Raw genomic sequence first — 21,397 nt, 5'->3', positions numbered from 1 at the left:
ATACCCCCCCCCCCCCCGAAAAAGTCAAACCCCTCCCCCCATGAATGTAATAATAACAATAATGCTTCAACTTTAACTTCAACTCCCTAAATCACAACTTTTTCGTAATAGATAACGACGGTGTTGCCTCACTTGACGCAATTATGTCCTTCTTACATTTGTGGATGATAGTAAGTTTTGAGAGCTGGGATTCCAACAGGAGCTGGTCTTCCCAGAAACCTTATCCGTCCCACCAACACTCCTGATGATGTGTATTGAAACCTTCCGAGGAGCGGCCACACGTTCTTAGGGGATGGAAGAAGCTAACTTCGCACCTTCTGGGAAGGTTACGAAGATAATACGGAACTAATTCATCTCGTACCTAGAGTTTCACTGCAATGAAGCTCTCGCAGTTGTAAATATGCTATGTAAATTTGTATTTTTTTTAACAAGTCGGCCGTCTCCCACCGAGGCAGGGTGACCCAAAAAGAAAGTAAACCCCCAAAAAGAAAATACTTTCATCACTCAACACTTTCACCTCACTCACACATAATCACTGTTTTTGCAGAGGTGCTCAGAACACAACAGTTTAGAAGCATATGCGTATAAAGATACACAACATATCCCTCCAAACTGCCAATATCCCAAACCCCTCCTTTAAAGTGCAGGCATTGTACTTCCCATTTCCAGGACTCAAGTCCGGCTATATAAAATAACCGGTTTCCTTGAATCCCTTCACTAAATATTACCCTGCTCACACTCCAACAGCTCGTCAGGTCCCAAATACCATTCGTCTCCATTCACTCCTATCTAACACGCTCACGCACGCTTGCTGTTTGCAATCGCTAATTCTTGTCATCATTAAAAATCTCTTTCTCTCTCTCTCTCTCTCTCTTTATATATATATATATATATATATATATATATATATATATATATATATATATATATATATATATATATATATATATATATATATATATATATATATATATATATATATATATGTTTATGCTTCTAGACTGTTGTATTCTGAGCACCTCTGCAAAAACAGTGATAATGTGCGAGTGTGGTGAAAGTGTTGAATGATGATGAAAGTATTTTCTTTTTGGGGATTTTCTTTCTTTTTTGGGTCACCCTGCCTCGGTGGGAGCCGGCCGACTTGTTTAAAAAAAAAAAAAAAAAAATATATATATATATATATATATATATATATATATGTATGTATACATATATGTATATATAATTTCACCAGTCAAATTATTATTATTATAATCAAGGGGGAAGCGCTAAACCCGGAGGATTATACAGCGCCTAGGGGGGGGGGAATGTGGAAGGCATTCAGGCTTAATTCGGGGAACTGGAGCACAGATCCAATTCCCTAAATCAAGAGCCCCTCACCAACATCAAGGAACCTTCCTTGAGGGGACCACAGTCAAAGAAAACTTTCAGGGATTTTTCATGATGTATCAATAACATTCCTTCAGAATTATGAGTGATGTATCTCAAGAACACTTTGAATTTGCTTCTCTTTCATTGTGGGGAAATTACATACTACGACATCACGACTTTTTTATTTTTGTGATTTTGTGTGGCATTTTGCATCTAAGACACAGTCTGTCTTGGCAAACTAGATGAAGCCTGAGAAACTTGTACTGTCGACACGTGCTATAGTCTCTCTCTCTCTCTCTCTCTCTCTCTCTCTCTCTCTCTCTCTCTCTCTCTCTCTCTCTCTCTCTCTCTCTCTCTCTCTCTCTCACACACACACACACACACACACACAAAAAATATATATATATATATATATATATATATATATATATATATATATATATATATATGTATATATATATATATATGTCGTGCCGAATAGGCAGAACTTGCGATCTTGGGTTAAATATGCAATAATTTCGTCAAGAACATATATTCACTGTGTTTGTTTAGTATTAAATTATTGTAAACAAATCTAAAATATATTTAGTTGGGTTAGGCTAAAATAAATTGCGCTTGTTATAATAAGGTTAGGTTTGTTTTCTAAGTTCCTTTTGGTGCAAAATTATAAATTTTTACATCAACATCAATGAAAAAAAATATATCTTTAAACGTATAAGATAAAATTTTAGAAAGGACTTAATTTTAAATGAGTTCTTGCTAATTAACCAGTTCTAAATATTCGGCACGAATTATATATATATATATTTATTTTTATTTATTTATTATCACACTGGCCGATTCCCACCAAGGCAGGGTGGCCCGAAAAAGAAAAACTTTCACCATCATTCACTCCATCACTGTCTTGCCAGAAGGGTGCTTTACACTACAGTTTTTAAACTGCAACATTAACACCCCTCCTTCAGAGTGCAGGCACTGTACTTCCCATCTCCAGGACTCAAGTCCGGCCTGCCGGTTTCCCTGAATCCCTTCATAAATGTTACTTTGCTCACACTCCAACAGCACGTCAAGTATTAAAAACCATTTGTCTCCATTCACTCCTATCAAACACGCTCATGCATGCCTGCTGGAAGTCCAAGCCCCTCGCACACAAAACCTCCTTTACCCCCTCCCTCCAACCTTTCCTAGGCCGACCCCTACCCCGCCTTCCTTCCACTACAGACTGATACACTCCATTCTCTCTACATGTCCGAACCACCTCAACAACCCTTCCTCAGCCCTCTGGACAACAGTTTTGGTAATCCCGCACCTCCTCCTAACTTCCAAACTACGAATTCTCTGCATTATATTCACACCACACATTGCCCTCAGACATGACATCTCCACTGCCTCCAGCCTTCTCCTCGCTGCAACATTCATCACCCATGCTTCACACCCATATAAGAGCGTTGGTAAAACTATACTCTCATACATTCCCCTCTTTGCCTCCAAGGACAAAGTTCTCTGTCTCCACAGACTCCTAAGTGCACCACTCACTCTTTTTCCCTCATCAAATCTATGATTCACCTCATCTTTCATAGACCCATCCGCTGACACGTCCACTCCCAAATATCTGAATACGTTCACCTCCTCCATACTCTCTCCCTCCAATCTGATATTCAATCTTTCATCACCTAATCTTTTTGTTATCCTCATAACCTTACTCTTTCCTGTATTCACCTTTAATTTTCTTCTTTTGCACACCCTACCAAATTCATCCACCAATCTCTGCAGCTTCTCTTCAGAATCTCCCAAGAGCACAGTGTCATCAGCAAAGAGCAGCTGTGACAACTCCCACCCTGTGTGTGATTCTTTATCTTTTAACTCCACGCCTCTTGCCAAGACCCTCGCATTTACTTCTCTTACAACCCCATCTATAAATATATTAAACAACCACGGTGACATCACACATCCTTGTCTAAGGCCTACTTTTACTGGGAAAAAATTTCCCTCTTTTCTACATACTCTAACTTGAGCCTCACTATCCTCATAAAAACTCTTCACTGCTTTCAGTAACCTACCTCCTACACCATACACTTGCAACATCTGCCACATTGCCCCCCTATCCACCCTGTCATACGCCTTTTCCAAATCCATAAATGCCACAAAGACCTCTTTAGCCTTATCTAAATACTGTTCACTTATATGTTTCACTGTAAACACCTGGTCCACACACCCCCTACCTTTCCTAAAGCCTCCTTGTTCATCTGCTATCCTATTCTCCGTCTTACTCTTAATTCTTTCAATTATAACTCTACCATACACTTTACCAGGTACACTCAACAGACTTATCCCCCTATAATTTTTGCACTCTCTTTTATCCCCTTTGCCTTTATACAAAGGAACTATGCATGCTCTCTGCCAATCCCTAGGTACCTTACCCTCTTCCATACATTTATTAAATAATTGCACCAACCACTCCAAAACTATATCCCCACCTGCTTTTAACATTTCTATCTTTATCCCATCAATCCCGGCTGCCTTACCCCCTTTCATTTTACCTACTGCCTCACGAACTTCCCCCACACTCACAACTGGCTCTTCCTCACTCCTACAAGATGTTATTCCTCCTTGCCCTATACACGAAATCACAGCTTCCCTATCTTCATCAACATTTAACAATTCCTCAAAATATTCCCTCCATCTTCCCAATACCTCTAACTCTCCATTTAATAACTCTCCTCTCCTATTTTTAACTGACAAATCCATTTGTTCTCTAGGCTTCCTTAACTTGTTAATCTCACTCCAAAACTTTTTCTTATTTTCAACAAAATTTGTTGATAACAGCTCACCCACTCTCTCATTTGCTCTCTTTTTACATTGCTTCACCACTCTCTTAACCTCTCTCTTTTTCTCCATATACTCTTCCCTCCTTGCATCACTTCTACTTTGTAAAAACTTCTCATATGCTAACTTTTTCTCCCTTACTACTCTCTTTACATCATTCCACCAATCGCTCCTCTTCCCTCCTGCACCCACTTTCCTGTAACCACAAACTTCTGCTGAACACTCTAACACTACATTTTTAAACCTACCCCATTCCTCTTCGACCCCATTGCCTATGCTCTCATTAGCCCATCTATCCTCCAATAGCTGTTTATATCTTACCCTAACTGCCTCCTCTTTTAGTTTATAAACCTTCACCTCTCTCTTCCCTGATGCTTCTATTCTCCTTGTATCCCATCTACCTTTTACTCTCAGTGTAGCTACAACTAGAAAGTGATCTGATATATCTGTGGCCCCTCGATAAACATGTACATCCTGAAATCTACTCAACAGTCTATTATCTACCAATACATAATCCAACAAACTACTGTCATTTCGCCCTACATCATATCGTGTATACTTATTTATCCTCTTTTTCTTAAAATATGTATTACCTATAACTAAACCCCTTTCTATACAAAGTTCAATCAAAGGGCTCCCATTATAATTTACACCTGGCACCCCAAACTTACCTACCACACCCTCTCTAAAAGTTTCTCCTACTTTAGCATTTAGCATTATATATATATATATATATATATATATTTATATATTATATATATATATATTTATATATATATATATATATATATATACACGAGTTTTTCTAAAGCATAAAATAAACATTTACCAACATACTAAAGAATTTAATGGGACTAGCAGGTGTCGGGGTAGTGTGAGACGAGGCTAACTAACCCAGTTTAAAAATGGAATGCAGCTATTTACAGCCTTAGGCGTTTATGTTATCTCATAACGGGCCACGAGGGAGCGCTGCTCAGTGGAGAATTAATGTAGGGAAAATAGAAGCATAAGGATGTAACTTTATTCAATAATACAGATTGTATTAAGGGTCTCTTAGTGTTACTATACTTTTCTCCATTACATGCACGCATCAAGACATATTACCTGGTATAATTGTAAAAATAAGTTAACTAGTTAATAGAAAAGTATTTTATTACTTTTCTATTGTACTTTTATGTACAATAAGCGCTACCTATGGTAATAAAGATGCTTGGGAATCTAAGATAAACTTTAGAGGTTGTTTTCTAAGGTTGTAGAATAAAGATTAAGGTAAGTTCAGGTCCATAAAATTTCAGGAAAACTTCCTGCTATTGGCAAAAATATAAATTTCGAAAAATAATTTTTCATGTTTTTTGGACCAAGATAACAATATACGATACAAAGTAGAGGTAGAAGTATTGGTGGTGATAGTAGTAGTAGTAGTATTAACATATCACTTAATAAAAACAAATTGCACACCATCAGTTACTAGTGACGTGATTCTAAAATACTTAAACAGTAAAAAAGGCACACAAATACCTTGGCCCCGACGAACAGTTTTTAAGGGTTACTAAAGATTTAAGTCAGGCATCATACATGTTGGAGACGGCCAACGTTATACAGTAAGTCGTCACTTAACGTTGTCGATAGGTTCTTGGAAAGTGCGACTTTAAGCGAAACGACGTATAATGAAACCAGTTTCACCAGAGGCTAATTGATATAAACAAACCTGTTTAAAACTTCTAGTTTTGATTGTAATGTCACTTTTTTTTTTTTTTTTTTTTTTTTTTTTTTTTTTTTTTTTTTTTGTGGCCACAGGCCACATATAAAGCACTCATTGCAACAGGATTAAACCAAGAAATAAATGTTCGCAAACCTAAAATTGTAAGGGGCACCTCCTACCACCACGCTGTTGAAAAACAAATATGGCCGACTCGCTGACCACTTTTGTACCGCATCGTTTGTCATGCATTTGTATGGTTATGTCGTGTGCTTTACGAATTTTTATTGTACAATAATTTGTAATCATTGTATTCATTCGATTTTTTCTCATCAGCGTTATAACGAAACGACGTTATTCGAAACCCCAATATTGAGTAACTTGTTATCATGAACACTTCACTTTATTAAGCGTAGCTTGATAAATAATATTTAAAATGATTACGTAAGTGACCTGTGTCTTAATTAAGTGGTAGACTCACAAACTTGGGTTGTGTTCCCGACGAAACATATGGGCAAGTTTCTTTACACCTGCTGTCCATGTTCGCCTAGCAGGAAATAGGCGCCTAGGTGATAGTCGACTGTTATGGATTATATATCCTGTTAGGAGGCAGTATAAGTTTGATAAGGCTGGTTTTCAAAATGTGTTAAGGTAATATAACAGTGTGTAGCCTAAAAATTCAGCAGTGCAAATGCTCTTAAATTGAAAATCCAACCTTGTAAAATCCTTAGCCATTAAATTCAACCGTAGTCAGCCTGAAAATTCGACTTTGTAAAAGCTCTTGGCATGTAAATGAAAGTGTAAAAGCTCTTAGTTTGTCAGCTGAATGACGTAAAAGCTCTTTGTCCATAAATTCAACGATAGAAAAAAAAGATAAACTACTGAAATTACAAATATTGCGATAATTAAGACGAAAACAAAAATGAACATGGGGAAGTTTTCTGACCGTCTAATCTAGGGAAGACTTCGATCAAGAACCGTTGAAGCGTACGAACTATTTTCATGAAATTCAGTATCGCTTGACTGAAACAGAACCAACACTGGGATATAACACGGTTCTGGATATCCTTGATACCACTCGTCACAGAAAAAGAAAAAAAATAAAACCCACCCGAAGTAGTCAGGCCTGTTAAACTTTCTTGACTTTCTCTTCCTATTTATCTACATATTTTTTCTCCTGCTTTCATCTATCGCAGCTCTTTTTTTTTTTCCCTCATTCTTGCCAGTCCTCTTATGGTCTAACGAAAAAAAACTGGATAACACTTACAATCTATAATGAACTATACATGTATATTGAAATTGTATGCATAAATTCTGTTAACAAAAGATAATAGAGCTTAATATTTTGATTATTCATCTTAACATTGACATCGGCTTAATGAAGGAGATGAATTGTGGGTAAAAAATGTTCATCATGGATGATCAGACCTTAGTGTGGCAGACTTGACCTTGGTAACTTGACACTAGTCAGTTAATTAACATTCTAACACTGAGACAAGTTCACAGCAAGAACCTCGGGAAATATTTTAAATAAGCTAATTAGATCGCGAAATGATATATGAACTTAATATTACATTTTTGAAGTGGTGGACGGATAAGCCAGCGAAAGGCCTCGGTCAAATGATCAAAAGCTCCAGTGGCGGGTCATCAAATGACTAAGACACGCGACAGGAAATACTTAGTCCTGTTTCCTGGCGAATCTCACCTAACCTAATTGCGATATGATGAGTAAAACCCACGCACAGTACTAGGTATGTAATCTTGGTAGAATTACCCACAGTATGTATGGTAAAAGGACACACGTGCAACTAACAACATTTTATTAGGGCTACGTTTCGCTCTCCAGGAGCTTTAAGCCATTGTTCTGTATCCCTGTATTGTTTGTAACAGCTTGACAAAGCTCCTGGACAGCAAAACGTTGTCATAATAAAATGTCACATTCGTTGCACATGTGTCCTTTTACCTAACAACACTAGGTATCAGTATTGAAGAAAACGTTGCGTCAATGAGGACTCCTAGTGTTGCACGTCTCTCTCATCTACTTCGCAGTGTAGCATAAAATTCATAATGTAGGTTAGGTTAGGTAAGGTTTGTCACTAAAGAGGACAAATGTTTCCTGACGCGGGTGTTAGTTATATGACAACACGCAGCTGGAGCTTTTGGTCATCAAACCGAGCCCTTCCACTGGCTTACCAGTCCACCCTTTTAAAAAAATTAAGATTCCCTGAGAATGAGATAGGTACTAAGACGGTATGGAAGTACAACTCCGTTGAAGAATATATTGGTTATAATTATGACCACAATTTTTAAAAGGGTGGACCGGTAAGCTAGCGGAAGGCCTAGTCAGATGACCAAAAGTTCCAACGGCGGGTTATCATCTGACTAACACCCGCGTCAGGAAACACTTGTCCTGTTTCCTGACAAATCTTACCTAACCTAACCTACAGCTCCGTTCCTTCCCACAGCATGGGTGACTTCTGCACAAGAATGAGCCCTGCCGTTGGCATATTGACCCATGATAGGCTACCCCCACCTCAGGCCCACGCACACCCATTCATGCATCCGTCCAAGCTATATATATATATATATATATATATATATATATATATATATATATATATATATATATATATATATATATAGCTACCCAAAGCTTTTCTTGCCACAGTGACGCTACCAATGATTGTCTAGCATTAGTGGTTAATGTATACAGATTATCCAGATATATCCTGGCTAACCTCTTCACAGTCTAGACAGAGACGTTGCCTCCAATATTCACCTCGACTTCAGTGGTTACACACATATCTGTGGAACCCATGTGTCTGCTGGTTGATAAGACACAACAACGGCGGTGTCTTGTCTGCTGGTTGGTACAAAAACAACAGCATGCCTGCTGATTGGTATAAAAACAACAGTATGTCTGCTGGTTGGTACAAAAACAGTATGTCTGCTGGTTGGTACAAAAACAGTATGTCTGCTGGTTGGCACAAAAACAACAGTATGTCTGTTGGTTGGTACTAAAACAGCAGTATGTCTGCTGGTTGGTACAAAAAAAATATATATATATATATAGTCTACTAGTTTGAACAAAACCAAGAACATTTTCTCTCTCTCTCTCTCTCTCTCTCTCTATTATATATATATATATATATATATATATATATATATATATATATATATATATATATATATATATATATATATATATACACCCTATAATAATGGTAGAATTACCGACAATACATTAGGTAAAAGGACACATCTGCAATTAATGTGACATTTTATTGTGGCAACGTTTTGCTCTCCAAACACAAAATTTCTGGCTGTTCTCAGAAGCACAACAAACATAATTTATTAACCTAGCATAATAAACAGTCTCTTCTAGCTTTAATAAAGACACTAATAACGTGTGTGCTCATTCCTATAAGCGAAGAAGACGCGGTTTATTAGCCTAGCATAACATAGTGTCTTCTGGCTTTAATAAAGACAACGTCTTTGCTGGTTCTTACAAGCACAACACAGTTTATTAGTCTAGCATAATATTGTCTTTTCTGGATTTAATAAAGATAATAACGTTTATGCTGGTTCTTACAAGCACAACAAACACAGTTTATAAGCCTAGCATAAAAAAAAAAGTATTCTGGTTGTAGATACATTTCATCACGGTCACCCCCACCACCCTTGCAACACTACTGCTCATAAAGATCTTCAGAAACCAGGCAATGTTTACAAACAAGACTACAGGCAGGGAGGGAGGGGGGATTGGCATGGAGGGAAGGGTAGAGGGAGGAGGAGTATTGGAGGGAGGGCCACTTGTTGTAATGGTCTGGTTCGGGGAAGGGGTGACACGTGGTAGCCTGCCTAGTGGACACAGGATTTAACTAGTAAACTAGAATGCTTTGTGTCAGAGTCTTGTTGCCGCAGGAAGTTTGTCAAAGTCAAATTTTATTTCCAAGAATCAAAGAGTATTGCTCGAGTTGTGGGACTACATTTACCTACAGCAGCTGGTTGGTTATACCCAGAGTGATGCCATCTTTCAGAAACGCCTACAACAGGTGGTTGGGTATACCCAATGATACACTCTGGCAGATTACAACAGGTGGTTGGGTATACCCAACGTGGTACCATCTATTTAATAAAAATATTAATGGAAGGAGGCCTAGCCATCACTTTAAAACTGAAGATATATAATGAATATTTTTCCATTTTTAATATTAGGGGTAGCTATAGTTTCATTTTATGCCACCAACAGCAGGTGGTTGGGCATACCCAGAGTGATACCATTTGGTAGAGAAGCCTACAACATCCTTAGGTAAATGGACACACGTGCAACTAATGAGACATTTTATTGTGGCAACATTTCGCTACAAAATGTCACATTAGTTGGACTTGTGTCCTTTAACCTAACATATTGTCGGTAATTCTACTAACATTATTACAGTATCGTTGTACAGTGGTAGATGGAACGTTTAATTCACTCACTATATGTCATGGTTCTGTTGTAGGTCTACCCTTCCTCGGAGCATAAGAACAAAAGTGAGGAGCACTGCAGTAGGCCTACTAGCCCATGAAGAATTAGACATATGCAACATCTGGGTATCTTTATTATAGACATTTCGCCATCCAGTATCTTTATCAATACAGATTCAAGGACATATTGGGAAGACAGAATTGTATACAAAAGATGAGGTAATCAGTCCCTCAGCCTTGGAGTTGAATACCGTAGTCGTGAAGAGCCTGATAAAGCCACTGGATGGAGAAACGTCTACAACAAAGATACTCAGATGCTGCACATGTGTCTAATTCTTCATCTTGTCGGTATTGTATAACCTATCATTTAACAGAAGACGCACGATGCCAGCGATCCCTCAGATTCTTAACTGATTTAATATTAGTATTACCTCCAATTGTGTAACCTTCCTATTGTGTAGAAATATACCTAGTTGGACGAATCTTATTGTGGCTAGCTGGTCCAGTGGTTAACGCGACGGTCTGGAGTTTTGAGAGACTGATCGCGGGTTCTATCCCCACCCGTGGTATGGTTTGTTTACGTATATGAGTTGAAAAGTCAAAACGTAGTATACCTGTGGAGGTGAGTTAGACCAACCTAGCTCACACCCACTCATGTACCTGTCCAGCCTACATTTTAAAGTTATCCAAGGTTTCTCGCTTCAGTGACGCTACTTGGTAATTTGTTGCACTCATCTACAGCTCACTTACCAAACCAATGTTTTCCTGTATGCTTTCTAAATCTATTTTTTTCCAACTTGAATTCATTGCTGTAAGTGCTGTCTTTGTTAGATATTTTCAGCACGCTTTTTATATCAGTCTCATTTCTTCCTGTCTTCCTCCCATTTCCAAGGTGTTGTATGACCATCGCGGATTTAAAGCTCTTTCCTGAACGTAATAAATATTCTAAGACAGTGGGGCGCACACTGCATTAAACATGATGTTATACACGGAGTGGAAGTTGAAGGCAGCACTCGGTCAAGGGCACCAATGAGCGGATCATCTTATGACTAGGAAACATACACAACACACAGATATCCGCACATAGGTCCGACTTCTCTCTAATATGTGCGGGATAATTGCGTATTGTTCCAGTCATGGTATTGTGCCTTTTTGTTCTTTACATACACAACACTTTGGTTTTTTAATGATGAGACGTTCGGCCTGCCCATCCAGCAGGCGAAATGTCTCGCCATTAAAGATGCCAAATTGTTGCACATGTGTCTTACTCATCTGCTTGTCGGTATTGTACACCGTAGACATAAGGATCAACTTATGACTAAGACCCAGGTTAGGAGAAATTTTCCTTATCTCCCTGACGTAGCGAATACTGGGTAAACACGTGATGACCACAAGGCTATGACTACCTCCTGACTAAAAGAGTCTATCAAAGGCCCTCATTTTTATTGTCATATTCAGTATTGGCTAACCCTTAGTGTGGCGCCGCTACTCAACACCACAGCCGATGATTAAGACGCAGGTGCAACAGTTGTGTATCTTCATTGTTGAAATGTTTCACCTACAAGTAGGCTTCTTCCGCACACTTCATCACGTATCTACTAGTTATGAGTGAGAAGGGTTGGACTCCAAAGGGACCTGCCTTCTTTCTTCAACTAGTGGATCCTGTCCCCTGCAACGTCTTCGACAGTGTTAAGACTCCGTTCTCATGCTTCAGCTTCATGTCGTTCCAGACCATGGAGCTGAACTCTTCTCCAGACTGAGGAACTGACCACCTCAAATACTATATCACCAAGGTTGATGGACTGATTACATCATCTTCATTTCACTACTACACTTGCTGCCTCTGTATTTGACTGAAGAAGTCTTCTGTGTAGGCGAAATGTTTCAACAATAAAGATAACTGTTGTATATGTTTCTTAATCATCAACTTGTCGGTATTTTATACCGTTTTCAACATGACACCATAACCCAGGATAACCCCGCAGGGTTAATCCGTAATAAGCCACAGGGTTAATAACCCAGAATAACTTCGAGCATTGCAACTGGGAAGTATCTATCTACTGTTAAGGCTGTATGACCGTTACTGATTTAGCGCTTGGTTATGATTATACTGTTAAGTAAATCAGAACAACAGTAGCTGGGAAACCTACCTCTTCATCGAAACTTGTCCAGGATTGAACCCCAGGGTGGGAAGTGTGACTGGATTATCTGTGAGGTGAAGGTATGTAACTGGATGATCTATGAGGGGGAGGTGTGTGACTGGATGATCTATAAGGGGGAGGTGTGTGACTGTATGATTTATGAGGGGGAGATGTGTGACTGAATGATCTTTAACGGGGAGATGTATGACTGTATGATCTATCTATGAGGAGGAGTGTGACTGTATGATCTATGACTGGTTGTGACTGGATGATCTACGAGGGGTTGTGACGGGATGATCTATGAGGTGTGACTGGATGATTTGAGGGGTGTGACTGGATGATTTACGAGGGATGTTACTGGATAATTTATGAGGGGTGTGACTGATGATTTATGAGGGGTGTGACTGAATGATCTATGAGGGGGAGGATGATTCACGATCATATCTTACGTGAGTCTAACTCTCAACTGTGGCATTAGTGAAAGGACAGACCTAACGATGGTAGGAGGAATATACAGTTTCCTAGAGAAGTCTGCAAGATGTTTCATAACAGTCTTCCTGGAGGAGATGCATTATGGAACCTTCGTTACCTAACAAACGATCGTTTGCGCAGGGAATTTCATCAAGTTAATGAAGGTTTGATATTGTTCCTGTGTCTTCTGTCCATCCCGTTGCTGCCTCGTAATTCCACTCTCACTGTCTTCATGGCGATGGAGAAGAGAATGAAGATGGTTGATCGGTTTTTGAAGAAAAAACAGCAGACTTCAAGATTAAGAGGAGGTTTAAAGGAAATCCTGAGATATATGTTATATCGTAATTACACTATTGAATTCTTCAGTCCATTTCAAAGAACAGCTCTATCTAAGGTTTACTGTTATCCCTCAGGATACCTCGGTCCCCACCCTCCATACAGTCTTGTGTTAACTGGCTAACCATCGTATATTCCCACAAAGAAATTATATACAAAATTACCCTGAATATATTAACGAAAGATTAAACTATCTACTGGACAAGAACGGTCCACCTAATATACCACTAAGTTCAAGGTAATAAAGAGTCGACGGTCACCTTATATACCACGAGGCTCAAGTTAATAGATAAAAAAAAGGAATAGGCAAATTCAAAATGTGAATTAAAAAAGATGTACAAGGTAACGCAGTAGTTAATGTGAAAGGTTGTTGCAGGTGTACCAACTGAAGCTTAGGAAGAGACAAGTCTTGCACCAGCTTTCTTATCACCAATTTACTAAATTTATTACATACCGGCACATAAAGTGAAACTTATGATGACGTTTCGGTCCGACTTTGACCATTAACTAGTTAATAGCCCAAGTCGGACCTAAATGTCGTCTTAGGCTTCATTTTTCTAGGTACGGTTATTTGTGTATTGTTCCAGTCACGGTATTGTGCCCTTTATTCTTTAAATCTATAACACTTATTTCCTGTCTATTTTCACACACTAAAAGGCACAAAAGTAAAGCCAAATGCCAATAAGTTTAGAGGAAACGATGAAAATAAATAAGATTTGATCAGACAATAGCGCCATGGCTCTCCAAGAAGAGGTCAGATCAAAAATCAAGTTCCGGCACTCGTCTGAATGTTTTTGAAGGTCTCTTTAAAATGCGACTTCTTATAGGTAGTCTGGGATTTTCTGAAATCTGTATTTGACCGACCCAACTAGCTGAAATCTGTTTGGCCTGGTTCTTGGCAAACAAGAAAACCCTGTTCAGTAACCCAGAGTTCACGGAAGAGCGTGGATAAAGCGATTGCAAATTGATTTTAATATTTCCTGGAAAACGATCGTAAATATAAAATGGTGAGAGGAAGGGGGTAGTCCCATGTTTTCGCACTACAGATTACTGATGATCTCAATAAAAATCAGACAAACAATAATGTGTAGAGGAATAAAACATCCCAATAAAGTAGCTGGAACAGTTCACCAAAAACCCGTCTTGCTTGTGGCTTGGCAATGGTTCTGGACGGAGTGAAACGTCGTCATGAAGTTACTTTCCGAAGTACATATGTTTGGTGAATAAAGCAGAGGATTACCAGTACTTACAGGCTGCCCAAAGAACGTACATTCTCCACTCAGAAATAAGAGAATAATAAATAAGAGACTGAAGCATCTGGAGGTAGAAGAGAGGAATATATAGACACTTTGTAATAAAGTTGGTAGAATTACCGACAATATGTAAAGTAAAAGGACACAAGTGCAACTAATGTGACATTTATTGTGGCAACGTTTCGCTCTCCAGGAGCTTTATCAAGCTTGATAAAGCTCCTGGAGAGCGAAACGTTGCCACAATAAATGTCACATTAGTTGCACTTGTGTCCTTTTACTTTACATATAGACACTTTATGAACCAGTGTGTTTAAGAGGCAGATCAAACAAAGGATAAGAACAGGTAAATGAACACTGCAAAGGGAACCAAAGATCATTCCGAACGATGTTTCTTCCAGGTGTCCAGGACGAAAATTAAGGAAAACAAATTCACTTAGGACACCTTTCTGACAAATAACGAAGAAACGTGTTCAGCTTAAAATATTTACTTCCTCATTACACACCAGAACATACGAATGAAATATCAAAAATTAATAAAATATATAATTATAGACAACACTATGATAAATAACGTTATTTATAATCACTAGAAACACGATTCTCAAACATATAAACTGATTAAAGTGAAATAAATTCTTCAGCTCTAGCAAACTGGTTCCTCTTTGTATTAAAGCACGCAAAGAGGAACTCGGTGAAACCTTAACCTTACAAGTCTGGTAGTGATTCCTTTCAGTTCCATGAAGGAGCGAACACGTAATGTTTCTTTGTAAACATTACGTGTTGTACAAGGCGATTAAAATGCAGGAAGTAAAGGCCTTGTAACCCATTCTTATGTCTCAGTTACTCAAAAACAAGTGACACAAAATGAAATAATGTTTGAATGTGCTTGGATGTAGTAGAGTAAAAACTGGAATGTCAGTGTAATGAATAAAAAGAAGGTGAATTTCTTTGTAATAAGCAAACAATGGTAAAAGGGAAAATATTTTAAATGGGGAGGAGTAAATGAGAGAGCTAGAGCTAAAGTAGTGGTACTATTAAACTATCATAAATGTGAAAGAAATGAGTGTATAGTGTGTTTAGTATCAAGAAATATGTGGAGTAGAATAAAGATGGGATGTCAGAAGTGAGTTATAATAAGTGCTTATGTACTTGGGGAAGAAAGGCATGTAGATGAGATGTATTTACTGAGGTGTTTAGCGAATATTTCAAGTTTTAAACCAAGAGAATAACTGCTGCCGTGACCGAAATTCAGAAATAATAATAATAATAATAATAATTATTATTATTATTATTATTATTATTATTATTATTATTTCAACAAGTACATCACTTGCATACTACACAGAAAGCTCCTAGTTATGCAGAACATTTCGGGCAACTTAAGTTAATCTTGTCCCCCAGGATGCGACCCACAACAGTCAGCTAACACCCAGGTACCTACGTACTGCTGGGCGAACAGGGACAGCAGGTGAAAGTAAATATGGTGGGACCCCTCAGTATGAGAGTTATCAACCAAGCCACGAGCACCCGTAGTGGGTACTCATGAGTAGGTACTCATGAGTGTGTACTCATGAGTGGGTACTCATGAGTGGGTACTCATGAGTGGGGAATATGTTGTAGAGGGCATAGTAAGTTTTGAGTACCAGGGATAAATTATGAAGGGGTCTCTAACTGAAATGTGTAAAGAAAGAGGTTTGGTAGTAGGTAATACTTATTTTAAGAAAAAAAAAAGTGTGTTTAAATAAGTATACGAGAAATAACATAGTGCCCAATGAAAGCATTATGCTAGACTGTTTACCTGGAGTTTACCTGGAGAAGGTTTCGGGGGTCAACGCCCCCGCGGCTCGCTCTGAGACCAGGCCTCGTGGTGGATCAGGGTCTGATCAACCAGGCTGTTACTGCTGGCCGCACGCAAACTGACGTACGAACCACAGCCCGGTTGGTCAGGTACTGACGTTAGGTGCCTGTCCAGTGCTTTTTTGAAGACATCCAGGGATCTACTGGTAATCCCCCTTATGTATCCCGGGAGGCAGTTGAACAGTCTTGGGCCCCGGACACTTATTGTGTTGTCTCTCAGTGTACTCGTGGCGCCCCTGCTTTTCATTGGGGGAATATTGTGTATTAAAAGGCTGACGAGTAGACTTCTAGATATGCATGTTTTTAGATATGTGACTGGTAGCAGATCATTACTTAGCTGTAGCTACAGCGAGAGTAAGAGGTAAATAAAACAAGGAGAATAGCGTCAGTGGGTAAGAGAGAAGTGAAAGTGAATGCGCTAAAGGAGACAGGGGAAGATATTAGCAACTACTGAGAGAAAGGTGGGCTAGAGAGAATACAGGTACTGATGAGGTCGAAAAATTATGAGGTACATTTATTAATAAGGAACTATAGTGCGCAACAAAAGTTTATTATCGCAGGAGGGTGGGTGTAGGTGGGAATGATGGAATGATGAGATAAAGAAGGTGGGTAATGGAGAAAAAGTTAGCACATGAGAGGAAAAACTGAAGGAATATGGAGTTCAGGAGGGTGGGTAATAGAGAAAAAAGTAAGTGAGAGGTGTTTACAATATAAAAATGATAAACAGAAGGCTGAATATATGGAGACAAAGAGATGTTGGTGATGGAGTGCGGAATGAAAGCCAGTGAGACTCGGTGAGTATCACCAGATTTTGCTGAGAATAAAAAAAACACTTTGAGAAGGATTAATAGGTCGAAAAATCCTGAGGAGCAAATGCTCTAGGCGGTTAATTAAAGAGGGGAGATTGATCGAGTGGTGAAGGTTCTAGGAAGATGAAGAAAATATTTTGAGGAGCTGTTAAATATTGATAAAGGAAAGGCGGTGATTTCATGCACTGGGTGGGGAGAAAAAACATCTCGTAGGAGTAAGAAGAGCCAAATATTAGTGTGGCTGTAAGTGCGTAGACTGAAAAAAAAGGCAGATGGGGCTAAGATAAAAGCAGATGGAAATATAGTTTTGGAGAGTTTGCTGTATTTGTTCAATATATACATGAGAGAAGGAAAGATACCTAATAATTGATACATTTTCTAGGTCAGCAATTTCACCTGCCTTGAAAGGTGCTGTTAGTGTGCAGCAATATTCCAGCCTAGATAGAACAAGTGACCTGAAGAGTGTCATCATGGGCTTGGCCTCCCTAGTTTTGAAGGTTCTCATTATCCATCCTGCCATTTTTCTAGCAGATGCAATTGATACAATGTTATGGTCCTTGAAGGTGAGATCCTCTGACATGATCACTCCCAGGTCTTCGATGTTGGTTTTTCGCTCTATTTTGTGGCCAGAATTTGTTTTGTACTCTGATGAAGTTTTAATTTCCTCATGTTTACCATATCGGAGTAATTTAAATTTCTCATCGTTGAACTTCATATTGCTTTCTGCAGCCCACTGAAAGATTTGGTTGATGTCCGCCTGGAGCCTTGCAGTGTCTGCAATGGAAGACACTGCCATGCGGATTCAGGTGTCATTTGCAAAGTAAGACACGGTGCTGTGGCTGACATCCTTGTCTATGTCAGATATGAGGATGAGAAACAAGATGGGAGCGAGTACTGTGCCCGTACCCATAAATTCACACCCACAACGCTGCCACCAATTTGTTGTGTGGGTTCCGAAACGTGGATTGGGTAATAACACTTAGGGGGTAAGTACGTATATTCGACAGACTATATGGGAAGTGTCAAGCCTGACCTGCGTCTCTCCTGTCTATCCTTCAGCTGACTCACGAGATGATTCCTAGAGGGTGAGCGGCATTCAAAAATTCAAAACATGCTAGGGTCAGCTGTAACAGTGAATAACAAGTGATTCACACAGACTGGTAACTGGTACTGATATATATATATATATATATATATATATATATATATATATATATATATATATATCAATGAAATCACGAAACATGTGATTTTGAATCATTAATAGAACTGCGGCTTGCTAGGACTCGATCCTGCTTTCCCATGCCCAGCCCTGTGAGAACTGAACAAAGTGCACATCACTCTATCCACTGGACCACAAATTCTCAAACACCAGGCACTCAGTGGTACTGAGAGTGTTTTTCCTTGATGCGAGAACATACGTGGTCGTGGAGCCTCAGAGACTAATTTCAACCTCATCCTGTTTGTGGGTACCAGCCTTCATGAGCAGTCTATACATAAATGAAATCACGACCCACGACCACATATGTTCTCACATCAGGAAAAAATGCACTCAGTACTGCTGAGCATGTGGTATTTGAGATTCGTGGTCCAGCTTTCCTATCCTCTTCCATAGCATCAAACGAGTTAAGACAAATTCTTCCTAACAACCTCAGTAACTCAGCAGGAATACAGGCCCCTAATTATGCCAGTGCCATCACTGAATGGGAGACTTGCTGCTCCAGCACCAAACCCTAGTGCAGCATTGGCTTACAGTCAAGCTGGGATGGCCCCATTGCTGAAAAGGTGCTTGCCAATATGCTCAGGGCTGCAACATCAGACAGGGAGATTCCTTGTCTCCTAGCTGTGAGCACACCTCACTCCGGGGACTTCCTCCAAACAGTTCCCATATTGGCAATGGGAACGTGCCTCAGCCTTAAGACCCTCCCTATTGCAGTGGCTCTGCGCCATGCTGCCCCAATTCACACGGAATATACGTGTATTTACGGCGATGTGAAAGCCGACCTATATGGTCTGCATGGTCTTAACTGTTCCAAAACCAAGGGCTGGCATGCAAGACACAATGAGGTCAACGACATCATAAAGAGAACCCTTGCTACAGCTGGATACCCAGCTGAGAGGAAGCCCTGATCACTAGCAGCCAACAATACCCACAACCCAGCAAACCGCCCCAACGGGATTGCCATCTATCCTTGGATGAATGGCAAGCTCTTAGCATGGGACTATACCTGTGTGTCCACACTGGCTGACACCTATATCCATCACAGTGTCGGGCGACGGAGGAGCTGCTGACCACAGGGAGGAGTACAAGATCGGCAAGTGCAGGGACATAAACAAACAATATCAATTTGTCCCAGTGGGATCAGAGACCTTGGGATCATGGGGAAAACATGCCACACATTTCCTTAAAGAACTGGGTTCCAGACTCATCGACACCACCAGGGACCCAAGGGCAGCCACTTTCATGTTCCAGCACCTCAGCATGGCCATGCAGAGGGAAAATGCATGCTGCATACTGGGCTCACGTCCAGCTTTGGAGGAGCTGGAGGAGAGTCATAGCCTTTGATATATTGTACCAATGTATTCATAAGAAAATAAGAACATAAAGGAGGATCACTGCAGCAGGCCTGTTGTCCCACACTAGGGAGGTCCTTTACAATCCATTTCACTAACAAAACATTTGCCCAACCCAATTTTCAATGCTACCCAAGAAATAAGCTCGGATAACTCTATCCACTCATTTGCAAGTCCCACTCAAATCCAATCCCTCTCACTCATATATTTATCCAACCTAAATTTGAAACTACCCAAAGTCCTAGCCTTAATAACCCAACTAGGTAGACTGTTCCACTCATCAACTACCCTATTTCCAAAGCAATACTTTCCTATGTCCTTTCTATATCTAAACTTGTCTAATTTAAACCCATTACTGCGGGTTCTCTCTTGGAGAGATATCCTCAAGACCTTATTAATATCCCCTTTATTAATACCCATCATCCACTTATACACTTCGATCATGTCTCCCCTCACTCTTCGTCTAACAAGTGAATGTAATATATGTTATGTATTAATTTAGTCATTCTACGCTGAACGTTTTCTAACGAACTTACGTCCATTTTGTAATATGGAGACCAGAACTGAGCTGCATAATCTAGGTGAGGCCTTACTAATGATGTATAAAGCTGCAGTATGACCTCTGGACTTCTGTTGCTTACACTTCTTGATATAAATCCCAATAATCTATTTGCCTTATTACGTACGCTTAGGCATTGCTGTCTTGGTTTAAGGTTGCTGCTCACCATAACCCCCAAGTCCTTTTCACAATCTGTATGGCTAAGTTCTACATTATTTAACTTATAAGTGCTAGGGTTATGGACACTCCCGAGCTTCAGAACCTTGCATTTATCTACATGTTTGTGTTTTCTATCAATGTATTCTGTCTATTAATAAAGTTCACATGTAGCCTAAAAATATAGGAGGTGGTAGGAGAAGAAAATATTCAAAAAGCTCCGGGGAGAACCTTGAGTTTTCCCTGAGGTACGTTTATTGTCTTCTCTGAGGATGAGGATCTCCATTCCAGCTATAGAGGTGGTACCTCCCTTATATATATATATATATATATATATATATATATATATATATATATATATATATATATATATATATATATATATATAATAATAATAATAATATAGGTAGTAGGCTGGTAGACAGCAACCACCCAGGGAGGTACTACCGTCCTGCCAAGTGAGTGTAAAACGGAAACCTGTAATTGTTTTACATGATGGTAGGATTGCTGGTGTCTTTTTTCTGAATCATAAACATGCAAGATTTCAGGTACGTCTTGCTACTTCTACTTACACTTAGGTCACACTGTACATACATGTAAAAGCGTATATATACACACCCCTCTGGGGTTTCTTCTGTTTTCTTTCTAGTTCTTGTTTATTTCCTCTTATCTCCATGGGGAAATGGAACAGAATTCTTCCTCCGTAAGCCATGCGTGTTGTAAGAGGCGACTAAAATGCCGGGAGCACGGGACTAGTAACCCCTTCTCCTATATAAATTACTAAATTAAAAAAGAGAAACTTTCGTTTTTCTTTTTGGGCCACCCTACCTTGGTGGGATACGGCCGGTTTGTTGAATATATATATATATATATAT

Source organism: Cherax quadricarinatus, chromosome 56, assembly GCF_038502225.1.
Source record: "Cherax quadricarinatus isolate ZL_2023a chromosome 56, ASM3850222v1, whole genome shotgun sequence".
NCBI classification, from domain to species: Eukaryota; Metazoa; Arthropoda; class Malacostraca; order Decapoda; family Parastacidae; genus Cherax; species Cherax quadricarinatus.
This window is presented reverse-complemented; position numbering follows the sequence as displayed.